Raw genomic sequence first — 14690 nt, forward strand, 5'->3', positions numbered from 1 at the left:
TGGTGTTGCTTCAAGTCATCAGTGTTTTATCAAGTCATCAACGTATTGTATCAGTCATCAACATGTTTTTTCAGCCATCAACGTGTTTTTTTCATTTGTTACCGTGTTTTATCAGTTATCACCAGTGTTTGATCAGTCATCAGTTTTCTCTTTCATGACAACGTTCACACTTGAACATGGTGAACTTCTTGTAAAGGAGATAAATACATTTTTTTCTAGTTATTATCTAAAATTATGTCAACTTTCAATGAAAAAATTGAGGACCTAAGAGCAATTTTGTTAAACACAATTTTTTTTGAAGATTTCAGAACAATTTTGATGATATAAGATAAATGACATCTTTCAGAAGTAATTTTTTTTAAGTATTAAAACATAATTCTGACATTTTAAAGTGTCAAGTGCGATTTTTGACGAATTATAGCAATTCTGAATAAATAAATTTAAGTGTTGGGTACTAGTTAAATATACGCAAAGTGCAAATCTGCAGATTTATGGGAAACTTTGAAGAGCAGTTTTGAGATGTTGACTGCGTTCCTGCAGACGACCGCCATTTTGGATTTGTAATGTCAATGTTTATGATTGTTAAGGGGAAATATTTTTTCGACTGATCACTCGAATATTGTAAAATATACAAGATGTTCCATAACGATGGACCATATTTCAGTATATTCTGCCTTGAAGTTGCGTCCATCTTTCTGAAACTCTCTACTGTTTAGTTTTAGCAGGAAGTTTTTTTCCGGTATAGTAAAAAAAAGCCGACTTATGTATTGTTGTTGGTGACGTCAGAGTTCCAAAGAATTTTTTTTTCTTTATTTTCTCATATTAATTTCTATCAATATTACAACCATGAGTAATAGTGAGATTTTATTTTCGTTATTAATATATGTAATTTTTTAACTTCATTAGAGTTTACTTTGAAATTGTTGAGTAATATTGGTCAGTCAGAGCTCGGGGTGGCAATTATTATTATTATTATTATTTTTATTATTATTATTATTATTATTATTATTATTATTATTATTATTATTATTATTATTATTATTATTATTATTATTATTATTTTCATAATCATCATTGTTATATTTAAGCGAAGCAATAAACCTCAGTGGGGTCACAAAGAGGGTTGAAGGCTCCATCCTCCGTCCCTTGTATATGCCAAGGACAGCTTTGGTATATACGAAGGCCGTAGCCATGTCAACAACTCAGCAAGGTATATACACTGAGAGGTACGTAGCTCATTTTATATGCATTGAGAGGTGTAAATTTTGGTGTATATTCACTTAGGAGTATACGACTCTCATAGTATATACGTTGAGAGATGTGTCTCTGTGTATATATACCTAGAAGTGTCTAACTCTCATTATTGACGACTGAGAGGTGTGTACTTCTCAATGTATACACCGAGATAGGTAAATATATATATATATATATATATATATATATATATATATATATATATATATATATATATATATATATATATATATATATATATATAATATATATATATATATATATGCAAAACAACCACTCTGAAAGAATAGAGAAATTCCAAGCGCTTTCGTGACTACTCACATTATGGATAGTTCCTTGATAATGTGAGTAGTCACGAAAGCGCTTGGAATTTCTCTATTCTTTCAGAGTGGTTGTTTTGCATATTTTGAAATCACCTGTTTACTGTGATCTTATTGCATATAATATATATATATATATATATTTATATATATATATAATATATATATATATTTATATATATTTATATATATATATATATATATATATATATATATATATATATACACACTGATAGGTATATCTCTCTCTATATATGCTTCTAGAAGTGAAAATCTGTTCAAATACATCGAGAAGTAAACATCTCTGTGTATATACACAGAAAGTTTGCTCCAATCCATCTTCTGTGGTTTGAAGGTGGCCTTTATGTCAGTGAACAGTCGAAATGCGTGTATAATGACACACAGGCGTTCGATAGGCTTGAAACCTAACAACGTAACCAGCTAACTCCTCTAGCTTTTCAGCCTAAAATCCCTAACCATTATACATTTGTCTGCATCCAAATTCCTATCATTTTACTGATATATTGAAGCTGAAGCAATCATGAGAGATGTCCTGATGCTTGTCAGGGATCTCTCTATCCAAGGTATTGAAGCTGTCGTCCTTTTTCTCGGATCATGCCTGATTGCCACCCTTTTCCGTGACTCCTACGAGTTTAATAATTGTCAATAAATTTAATAATAATAATAACAACAAACATTAATAATAATAATTATAACAGTAGTAGTAGTAGTAGTAATAGTAGTAGTAGTAGTAGTAGTAGTAGTAGTAGTAATAGTAGTAGTAGTAGTAGTAGTAATAGTAGTAGTAGTAGTAGTAGTAGTAGTAGTAGTAGTAGTAGTAGTAGTAGTAGTAGTAGTAGTAATAGTAGTAGTAGTAATAATAATAGTAATAATAATAATGATAATAATAATGGTGATTAAACGTAATCAAAAACATTAATTATTCATCTTACAATTCATAATTGCCAATCAGGATGATCTATCAAGAGAAATTACCATCCAATTATGATTATTGATGTTGAAAAAAAGCAGCATCGATTAGCCAATCAAGAACCAGAGAGATCAGTGGGAAATTATAGCAGATCATCACAGTCCAGAAAGATCCTCTCTAGTTCTAGCACCAATCCCCTTTGAGGTGACCCTTGATGCCGGTGCGGGACTTATGATCCAAGAGACTGAGAGCTGGCCTTTCTCTCTCTCTCTCTCTCTCTCTCTCTCTCTCTCTCTCTCTCTCTCTCTCTCTCTCTCTCTCTCTCTCTCTCTCTCCTTGAGTAGAATCTCATTGCCTCCCATTCCCTTTATGTTCCCCTAGGAGATTAGCTTTGCCACGTGAAGGTCATGACAATCAGAAAAGTCCCATTGATATAACGACTCGTATCTTAGCGTAAATTTGTAAATATTGCAAGTCGGACCGAAACGTCGTCGTAAGCTCCTCTTTCTCTTTCTCCTGTGTGCGAGTAGTTTGTGTATTGTTCCAGTCACGGTACTGTACCTTCTTGTACTCCGTTGTACAAGTCGCCAGAGTATACACTGTTATCCGAACCATTGACAATGTGGACATTGTCTGAAGCAGGAGTACAACGAATACATACTGTCTGAACGTGTGGTATCAAGAACAGATGCTATCTGAACTAGTGGTATCAATAAGAGGTATTATCTGAACCAATGACACCACGAACAGATAATGTGTGAACCAGTCATTCCAAAACAGATGCCTCGCAAATAGATGATAACGGAACCGGTTACAGATTCCATCAGAACCAAAGGAAGCTAGCACAGATACTATCTGAACCAATGGTATCATGTACAGATACTATCTGAACCAGTGGTAGCACATACAGATACTATCTGAATCAGTGGTATCACGTACAGATACTATCTGAGCCAATGGTATAACATACAGATACTATCTGTACCAGTGGTAGCACATACAGATACTATCTGAATCAGTGGTATCACGGGCAGATACTATCTTAACTAGTGATAGCACGTATATATATATTATTTGAACCAGTGGTAACACGTACAAATACTGCCTGAGCCAGTGTGACTAAGGACAGACCCATGAATATTCAAGAGAGTTCGTCCTACTCTGTTCTTACCTCAACCATCCGTTAGCCCACTGTAGACACTGTAATGAATAGTTCTCTGCCTTTAGACTCGGTGTGGACTCTTAAGACAATCCTGCTATCTAACTTCTTCACGAACTTCCTTGTTGAACTCACATGTCAGTCAGAGCTCACTTATTAATCAGATCTCACATGTCAGTCAGAACTTACAGGTCAATCAAAACTCTTCGTGCCTATCAAAACTTCTGAGTCAGTCAACATAGACATAACATCTCACTATCCAATCTAAAAAAAAAATGCAGTTTACAATCGAGCCCAAAAATCTTGAATAAAAATTGTGTGTGCAAGTCCGACGATCCGGTCTGACCATTCTTGCGGTGACATTTAGCATCTCCTTGCAGTGATAGCTGGATATTCCTGCAGTGACACTTGGAACTGACCATTGCAACGAAGAATCCTGCATTTGCATTTCTCTTTACATAAGCTTTTTTTTCCAAATGCATTCACCACTAGCATGAATATTTTTTTTTATCAGGCAAAACACAGCAGTATAACAATATTTACTGTTTAATGAAACCCAACACAACAGCATGAGCATTGTCAATATTTTTCGTGTCCTAATCATACCAAAAAATCACAGTTACAAACTTTATATCTATCAGAACCAGCGCAAAAACTAACATCAGCAGGTTTTTTTTTTTTTAACTTTAAAATAAGGCCAACATTTTGCCCTTATGCCCTAAAAAAAAAAACACAGTTCACAAATATAAACATTTTTTTTATTCTGATCAGGCTCAGAACCCACCATAAAGATTGTTTTTTTTTCCAAAATTCAACCCATTTTGTCCTTAACATGTCGAACACACCAGCAAAGACATACTGCCATTACCACTTAGGCCAAAATACCAACATAAACATCAGTCGCAACCCTTCTGCCGCTCTGATCGCAGCTTACAGTTCATGCTGACAGTAGTGTAAGCTTGCGGCAGGGCAAGCTTACAATAGTGTAAGTTTGTGACAGTGCAAGCTTACACTTTCAACTGTTTGATCCAGTCCAAAAACGAACTTTACACAATTCCAAAAGTTCATATTGTTTTTTCCCTCTCTTTTCTCTCTCTCTCTCTCTTTCACTGACGTTGGTGGTTTCAGGAGCGCGACTGAAGCTAAGTTGTTCGTAGTAGCAATGTGTACACCCTTTCCCGATACTGTCGTCGAGTGTTTGAAACTGTGTACTCACTTTTTTCGTACTCAACCGTCGAGTGTTTGAAACTCTGTGTACTCCCTTTCCCCCATACTCCAGTCAATTGTTTTAAACTCTGTGCACTCCCTCTTTTCGTACTCTACCGTCTTGTGTTTGAAACCTCTGCGTACTCTTTTTACACTTTACTGTCAAGTGTTTGAAACTCTGTATACTCCAACTTTTTGTACTCCACTGTCTACTATTAGAAACTCTGCCACACACTAGGGTGTGTGAAGCTATGTTTAGCAACCCCGTATTTTCCCTCCTTCAGGTGTTTCAAGCTACTGTATGTACGTATTTCCTTTCCCCCTCACTCTTCTTCAGGTGTTCAAAATTTCCCCCCTCTTTCTGTTTAGTCTTCCTCAGGTATTTCAAGCTCTTTTCCCTTGACTCTTCAGTGTTGTGTGAAGCTCTGTGAACACCCGTCCCATCACTCTCCCATGGTCCTCAGAGCTCTAGTTAAATGATGAACCACTGGTTCACCAGCAGTGAGTTGAATGTTTCTGTGACGACTGCTATTCGTTGCTGCTGCTGCTGCTGCTGCTGCTGCTGCTGCTGCTGCAAATGTTGGTGATATTGATGGTAATAATAGTTGTTACTACTAGTAGATATGCTGAATGGCGCGCGTGTGTGTTTTGGTCGTTGCTTTTTCTTAGTATCATCACACTTCTCTCAACTTTATTCCGCTTTTACTACACTTTCTTCAGTTTCTTCCTCTCGTGCTCTTCCTGTTTTTGCTGTTGCTGTTGGCACCTCACCAATGGAACATCACAGCACGCTGGTCGAGCTCTGACCAGTGTGTTACAAAGTCGGTCCACGACCTGAGGTCACAGGTAAGACCACAAAGGAGGGTAGAGTGGCGGGTCACTGGGGAGGAGGAACAAGTCATCAAGGGTCATCCAGCGGGGTTCAAAGTAGGTCAGACGCGGAGATGTCAGGTCACACAGCTGATGTAAGTCCAGACTCCACCCGTCAGCTGTCCTGATTGTCAAGTCCGCTGCCAGGGAGATAAGAAGATTAAATAAACATCACACACAGACACATACAGACACACACAGACACACACAGACACACAGACACACAGACACACAGACACACACACACACACACACACACACACACACACACACACACACACACACACAGACACACACACACACACACACACACACACACACACATCCACTGCAACCCCCCCACAGGCCCCCACCAGGGCTCCAGCTCTCCCAACCCTAGTATTCCCCCAGGACCACAGTTACACTATTAGAACAGAAGTTGAAGGTTTGGTACACAAATGTGGATGGATTAACGAATAAATATGAGGAATGGCAAGAAAGAATCAATGAGAAGTCCCCAGAAATCATAGCAGTTACAGAAACAAAACTCACGGAGACAATAACAGATGCAATCTTCCCACCAGGATACCAGATCATGAGAAATGATAGAAGGGGCAGAGGGGGAGGAGGGGTTGCTCTGCTTGTAAAAAAACAGATGGAAATTCGAGAAAATGGGAGGAATAGATGAGACAGGAGAAAGGGACTACATAGTAGGTACACTTCAGTCTGGGGAGCACAAGGTGGTCATTGCAGTGATGTATAATCCACCACAGAACTGCAGGAGGCCAAGAGAGGAATATAAAGAGAGGAACAGAGCAATGGTGGACACACTTGCTGAGGTGGCAAGAAGAGCTCACTCCAGCAGAGCAAAGTTGCTGGTTACGGGGATTTCAACCACAGGGAGATTGACTGGGAAAACCTGGAGCCACATGGGGGTCCCGAAACATGGAGAGCCAAGATGTTGGATGTGGTGCTGGAAAACCTTATGCACCAACATGTTAAGGGCACTACCAGAGTGAGAGGGGATGATGAACAGCAAGATTTAACCTTGTGTACACCCTGGGCAGTTCAGACATTGAGGACTTCACATATGAGAGTCCCCTAGGAGATAGTGACCACATGGTTCTGTGCTTTGAATACATAGTAGAGTTGCAAGTGGAGAGAGTAACAGGAGTTGAATGGGAAAAGCCAGACAATAAAAGAGGGGACTACATAGGGTTGAGGAACTTCCTGCAGGAGGTTCCGTGAGACAGAGAACTGGCAGGAAAGCCAGTAAATGAAATGATGGAATATGTAACAACAAAATGCAAGGAGGCAGTGGAAAGGTTTATTCCCAAGGGCAACAGAAACAATGGGAAGACCAGAACGAGCCCCTGGTTTACCCGACGGTGTAAGGAGGCAAAAACAAAGTGCAATAGAGAATGGAAAAAACACAGAAGGCAGAGCTAGGAATGAGCATGCACAGGTAAGGAGGGAGGCCCAGCGACAGTATGAAAATAACATAGCATCGAAAATCAAGACTGACCCGAAACTGTTGTATAGCCACATCAGGAGTAAGACAACAGTCAAAGACCAGGTGATCAGACTGAGGACAGAAGGTGGAGAACTCACAAGAAATGATCAGGAGGTATGTGAGGAGCTAAACAGGAAATTTAAGGAAGTTTTTACAGTAGAGACAGGAAGGGATCTGGGAAGACAGCACAGACGGGAACATCAGGAGGGAATATACCAACAAGTGTTGGATGACATACGAACAACCGAGGAGGAGGTGCAGAAGCTGCTAAGTGACCTTGATACCTTAAAGACGATGGGACCGGACAACATCTCTCCGTGGGTCCTTAGAAAAGGAGCAAAGATCCTGTGCGTGCCCCTAACCACAATCTTCAACACATCCCTTGAAACTGGGCAACTACCTGAGAAATGGAAGACAGCAAATGTAGTCCCCATATTTAAGAAAGGAAACAGAAACGAGGCACTAAACTACAGACCTGTGTCTCTGACATGCATTGTATGCAAAGTCTTGGATAAGATTATCAGGAGGAGAGTGGTGGAACATCTGGAACGGAACAAGATTATAAATGAAAACCAGCATGGGTTCATGGAAGGCAAATCCTGTGTCACAAACCTTCTGGAGTTTTATGACAAGGTAACAGAAGTAAGACACGAGAGAGAGAGGTGGGTTGATTGCATTTTCCTGGACTGCAGGAAGGCCTTTGACACAGTTCCTCGCAAGAGATTAGTGCAGAAGCTGGAGGATCAGGCGCATATAACAGGGAGGACACTGCAATGGATCAAGGAATACCTGACAGGGAGGCAACAACGAGTCATGGTACGTGAAGAGGTATCACAGTGGGCGCCTGTGACGAGCGGAGTCCCACAGGGGTCAGTTCTAGGACCAGTGCTATTTTTGATATATGCGAACGACATGATGGAAGGAATAGACTCTGAAGTGTCCCTATTCGCAGATGATGTGAAGCTGATGAGAAGAATTAAATCGGATGAGGATGAGGCAGGACTGCAAAGAGACCTGGACAGGCTGGACATGTGGTCCAGAAACTGGCTTCTCGAATTCAATCCTGCCAAATGCAAAGTCATGAAGATTGGGGAGGGGCAAAGAAGACTGCAGACAGAGTATAGGCTAGGTGGACAAAGACTACAGACCTCACTCAGGGAGAAAGACCTCGGGGTGACCATAACACCGAGCACGTCACCGGAGGCACACATCAACCAAATAACTGCTGCAGCATACGGGCGCCTGGCAAACCTGAGAATAGCCTTACGATACCTTAATAAGGAATCGTTCAAGACACTGTACACTGTGTATGTTAGGCCCATACTGGAGTATGCAGTATGGAGGTTTGCAACAAGGCTAGTCCCAGAGCTCAGGGGAATGTCGTACGAGGAAAGGTTGAGGGAGATCGGACTGACGACACTGGAGGACAGAAGGGTCAGGGGAGACATGATAACGACATACAAGATGCTGCGGGGAATAGACAAGGTGGACAGAGATAGGATGTTCCAGAGAGGGGACACAGGGACAAGGGGTCACAACTGGAAGCTGAAGACTCATACGAGTCACAGGGACGTTAGGAAGTATTTCTTCAGTCATAGAGTTGTCAGCAAGTGGAATAGCCTAGCAAGTGAAGTGGTGGAGGCAGGAACCATACATAGTTTTAAGAAGAGGTATGATACAGCTCAGGAAGCAGAGAGAGAGAGGACCTAGTAGCGATCAGTGAAGAGGCGGGGTCAGGAGCTGAGTCTCGACCCCTGCAACCACAATTAGGTGAGCACACACACACACACACACACACACACACACACACACACACACACACACAAACTGAACAATACCAAACAATACCAGTTGAGTTATTGACGTTTCGGATGTTCCTTCATCCATTATCAGAATCTAAAACCGTATTAAAATAATATAATAATGTTCTTTTAGAATATTATCAGATCATAAAATTTAAAATTCTAATTGCACGAATTAGGTAAATTAAAATAATATAGTTCTCTGCCTTGTGTTATAATAAAGTCTTTCACTTGGTTCATTCTTCTATCTTTAAAATGAGTTAGTTCTATGCAAAAGTTGTATTAGGATGATTCCGTTGTTACTCAGTACTATTTTTTATTAACACATCGGCCGTCTCCCACCAAGTCAGGGTGACCCGATAAAGAAGGAACACTTTCACCATCACTCATCCCACCACTGTCTTGCCAGAGGAGCGACTACACTACAGTTAAAAAAACTTTAACATATCAACTCCTCTCAATACTATATTGTAAATTATTTATCTTTGGTTATTTATCCGTATGGTAATTTTAACTGATATTATCCTGTATTATTGGATTACTGAAGTAATTATGTAATGTTACTTTTTTTTTTGCTGGTATAACTATACAGTGGACCCCCGGTTAACGATATTTTTTCACTCCAGAAGTATGTTCAGGTGCCAGTACTGACAGAATTTGTTCCCATAAGAAATATTGTGAAGTAGATTAGTCCATTTCAGACCCCCAAACATACACGTACAAACGCACTTACATAAATACACTTACATAATTGGTCGCATTTGGAGGTGATCGTTATGCGGGGCTCCACTATACTTAGTTAATACTGCAGTATATTTAGTATTATTTTAGTTTAGTTACTCATTCCATTTTGCCCCAGTAAATTATTTTTTATTATATTATTATATAAGCGAGCTATTTTCATAGTATTATTTCTTCAAAATTTTTAATTTAACGATCTGATTGGATTCGTAAACGTTTAGTTTCCCTTAATCTTAAGTTTTATACAAAGATGCGTAAGTTTATTTCTGCTCTAAACTATGTTTTATATACTATTTTAGTTTCGTTATTTAATTTAAGTTATGATCATAATTTTAAGTAGTATGATCTTGTGATATCGTTCATAAAACAGTGTTTTAATATTACCGTAATATTATATTTTTGTATTCTGATAATGGGTGAGAAAACATCAGAAATATCTGCATATAAAGTTGATATCCAACGTAAATGTTATACTTGGTCCTTCTGATATAATTCGTGAATGCGAACACTTAGCAAGTGATATTAATGCAATTAACAAACTGCTGCTGGCCGGGGATCGAACCCATGTTATTTTAGCCAGCCTCGTGGGAAGCAAGTCAAAATTCACGACGTTCTAATCGCTGGATCATACAATCCTTCAAACATTATGTATCTCTGTACAACATGATTATGTATATGTATATATATATATATATATATATATATATATATATATATATATATATATATATATATATATATATATATATATACATATATATATATGTATATATATATATATATATATATATATATATATGTGTGTGTGTGTGTGTGTGTGTGTGTGTGTGTGTGTGTGTGTGTGTGTGTGTATACTCTTTAAATGCCTATATAGCTAATTATTGGTAATAAAGTTTTGAAAAAAATAAATAATGTGAACATTAGAAACAATATCTATATTATTAATTTTCTTCTTATTAATATTATTATTTACTGTTACTTGTGTTGTTGTTAGGAAGAGTGGGGGGCAGTGAGGCTTGATCCGAGGAAGGAGCAGGTAGTTGCAATTCCTTGGATTAACAGCCTTTCATTAGCGTGGAGGACCCCCTCCCCCCTCCCCCTCCCCCTCCGCCCCTCACCCTCCCCCCTCCCCCCCTCCCCCTCCCCCTCCCCCTCCCCCTCCCCCCCCGCCCATATAAAGGCTTCAGAGAAGCTGCCAAGTCTCAGCAGGAAGCTTCGAGTAATGTTATTTTGTGTTATATTTATTTGTTAGCGATTTGTTTGTTTGTTTGTTTGTTTGTTTTATTTAAACTCAGTCCCGAGGAAGTGATTGGATTTGAACTGAAACTCTATTGAACTGAAACTCTTCTAAACTGAAACTCTACTGAACTGAAGCTTTACTGAACTGAAACCCTACTGAACCTAAGCTCTCCTGAACTGAAGCTTTACTGAACTGAAGCTCAATTGAACGTAAGTTCTACTGAATTTAAAACCTACTGAACTGGTCATCCACTCAGTTGCACAGAAGTACAGAAGTGAAGCTACACTGAACTGAAGCTCTGCTTGCCAAGGAATCTACTGAGTTGCTGTGGTTTGTCGGAACTGAAAAAAAGACAACTGATTGTCGAAGTGGTGACATGTCTGTGTGTCTCACATCTTATTGTGGCTAGCTGGTCCAGTGGCTAACGCGACGATCTGGAGTTTTGAGACTCTCTGATCGCGGGTTCTATCCCCGCCCGTGGTATCGTTTGTGTGTGTGTGTACTCACCTATTTGTACTCACCTATTTGTGGTTGCAGGGGTCGAGTCCTAGCTCCTGGCCCCGCCTCTTCACCGGTTGCTACTAGGCCCTCTCTCTCCCCGCTCCATGAGCTTTATCAAACCTCGTCTTAAAACTGTGTATGGTTCCTGCCTCCACTACGTCATTTTCTAGGCTATTCCACTGCCTTACAACTCTATGACTGAAGAAATACTTCCTACTATCTCTCTGACTCATTTGTGTCTTCAACTTCCAATTGTGGCCTCTTGTTTCTGTGTCCCCTCCCTGGAACATCCTGTCCTTGTCCACCTTGTCTATTCCACGCAGTATTTTATATGTCGTTATCATGTCTCCCCTGACCCTCCTGTCCTCCAGTGTCGTCAGGCCGATTTCCCTTAATCTTTCTTCATAGGACATTCCCCTTAGCTCTGGAACTAACCTTGTTGCAAACCTTTGTACTTTCTCTAGTTTCTTGACGTGCTTTATCAAGTGCGGGTTCCAAACAGGTGCTGCATACTCCAGTATGGGCCTGACATACACGGTGTACAGTGTCTTGAATGATTCCTTACTAAGGTATCGGAATGCTGTTCTCAGGTTTGCCAGGCGCCCATATGCTGCAGCAGTTATCTGATTGATGTGTGCTTCCGGAGACATGCTCGGTGTTATACTCACCCCAAGATCTTTCTCCTTGAGTGAGGTTTGCAGTCTTTGTCCACCTAGCCTATACTCTGTCTGCGGTCTTCTGTGCCCTTCCCCTATCTTCATGACTTTGCATTTGGCAGGATTAAATTCGAGAAGCCATTTGCTGGACCAGGTGTCCAGTCTGTCCAGGTCTCTTTGAAGTCCTGCCTGGTCCTCATCAGATTTAATTCTCCTCATTAACTTCACATCATCTGCAAACAGGGACACTTCTGAGTCTAACCCTTCCGTCATGTCGTTCACATATACCAAAAATAGCACTGGTCCTAAGACCGACCCCTGTGGGACCCCGCTCGTCACAGGTGCCCACTGTGATACATCATTACGTACCATGACTCGTTGTTGCCTCCCTGTCAGGTATTCTCTGATCCATTGCAGTGCCCTTCCTGTTATATGCGCCTGATGCTCTAGCTTCTGCACTAATCTCTTGTGAGGAACTGTGTCAAAGGCCTTCTTGCAGTCCAAGAAGATGCAATCAACCCACCCCTCTCTCTCTTGTCTTACTTCTGTTATTTTATCATAAAACTCCAGAAGGTTTGTGACACAGGATTTGCCTTCCGTGAATCCGTGCTGGTTGGCATTTATACTCCTGTTCCGTTCCAGGTGCTCCACCACTCTCCTCCTGATAATCTTCTCCATAATTTTGCATACTATACACGTCAATGACACAGGTCTATAGTTTAGTGCCTCTTTTCTGTCTCCTTTTTTGAAAATGGGAACTACATTTGCTGTCTTCCATACCTCAGGTAGTTGCCCAGTTTCCAGGGATGTGTTGAAGATTGTGGTAAGTGGTACACACAACATATCTGCTCCCTCTCTAAGGACCCATGGAGAGATGTTGTCCGGTCCCATTGCCTTTGAGGTATCGATGTCCCTTAGCAGTTTCTTTACCTCCTCCTCATCTGTATGTATGTCGTCCAACACTTGTTGGTGTATTCCTTGTTGGTGTCCCCATCTGGTCTGTCCCCCCAGAGTCCTTCCTGTCTCTACTGTAAATACTTCCTTAAATCTCGTGTTGAGCTCCTCACATACCTCTTGATCGTTTCTTGTGAGTTCCCCACCTTCTTTCCTCAGCCTTATCACCTGGTCCTTGACTGTTGTCTTCTTCCTAATGTGGCTATACAGCAGTTTCGGGTCAGATTTGACTTTCGATGCTATGTCGTTTTCATACTGTCTCTGGGCCTCCCTCCTTATCTGTGCATACTCGTTTCTGGCTCTTCTACTAATCTCCTTGTTTTCCTGGGTCCTATGCCTCCTGTACCTTTTCCATTCTCTGTTGCACTTAGCTTTTGCCTCCCTACACCTTCGGGTAAACCAAGGACTCGTCTTGGTCTTCCTATTATTTCTGTTTCCCTTGGGAACAAAACTTTCCTCTGCCTCCTTGCACTTTGTTGCCACATATTCCATCATCTCGTTTACTGATTTTCCTACCATTTCTCTGTCCCACTGAACCTCCTGCAGGAAGTTTCTCATACCTGTGTAGTCCCCCCTTTTGTAGTTTGGCCTGTCCCCTTCAGTTCCTGTTCCCTTCTCCACTTGTAACTCTACTATATAGTCAAAACTCAGAACCACATGATCGCTAGCTCCAAGGGGCCTCTCGTAAGTGATGTCCTCGATGTCTGAACTGCTCAGGGTGAACACAAGATCCAGTCTTGCTGGCTCATCCTCCCCTCTCTCTCTGGTTGTGTCCCTGACATGTTGATGCATGAGGTTTTCAAGTACCACATCCATCATCTTTGCTCTCCATGTTTCGGGACCCCCATGTGGCTCCAGGTTTTCCCAGTCGATCTCCCTGTGGTTGAAATCGCCCATTACCAGTAACTTTGCTCTGCTCGAGTGAGCTCTTCTTGCCACCTCAGCCAGTGTGTCCACCATCACCCTGTTGTTTTCTTCGTACTCCTCTCTTGGCCTCCTGCAGTTCTGTGGTGGGTTATACATCACTCCAATGACTACTTTATGTTCTCCGGACTGAATTGTACCTACAATGTAGTCTCTTTCTCCAATCATGTCCATGCCTTCCATTTCCTCAAATCCCCATTGGTGTTTTATGAGCAGTGCAACCCCTCCTCCCCCTCTACTCCTTCTATCTTTCCTCAGGATCTGATATCCTGTTGGGAAGATTGTGTCTGTTATTATCTCAGCGAGTTTTGTTTCTGTGACTGCTATGATGTCTGGGGATTTTTCACTGATTCTTTCATTCCACTCCTCATGTTTATTCATTATTCCATCCGCATTTGTGTACCAAACCTTTAGTTTCTTTTCTATCATTGTGGTCATGCAAGTGTATTGGGGTTGGGGGAGGGAGAGCCTTGGTGGGGGCCTATATGGGGCTGTGGTGTAGGTGGGGTATGTGCTGATGGGGGTGGGGTCAGAATGCCCATAAGGGACAGCTGTTGGGGTGAGGTTTGTGATAAGGGGGTTGGTGGCAGAGGGAACAGTGAGTGGGTTGGAGTATAGGTTGCTCAGTTGCGTTGGGAAT

The 14690-nt window shown here is 41.0% G+C and overlaps 1 protein-coding gene across 1 annotated transcript in view; it reads right to left on the reverse strand.

The window, feature by feature from the left end:
- Positions 1 to 1809: 1809 nt before the first annotated feature.
- LOC128684385 (zwei Ig domain protein zig-8) overlaps positions 1810 to 14690 on the reverse strand; it is a 548882-nt gene continuing 536001 nt past the window's right edge. The window contains exon 7 of the mRNA XM_070095221.1: positions 1810 to 5880. The gene's annotated coding sequence lies outside the window, so the exon portion shown is untranslated. The remainder of the gene's footprint in view (positions 5881 to 14690) is intronic.

This window comes from Cherax quadricarinatus, chromosome 4 (genome assembly GCF_038502225.1).
Source record: "Cherax quadricarinatus isolate ZL_2023a chromosome 4, ASM3850222v1, whole genome shotgun sequence".
NCBI classification, from domain to species: domain Eukaryota; kingdom Metazoa; phylum Arthropoda; class Malacostraca; order Decapoda; family Parastacidae; genus Cherax; species Cherax quadricarinatus.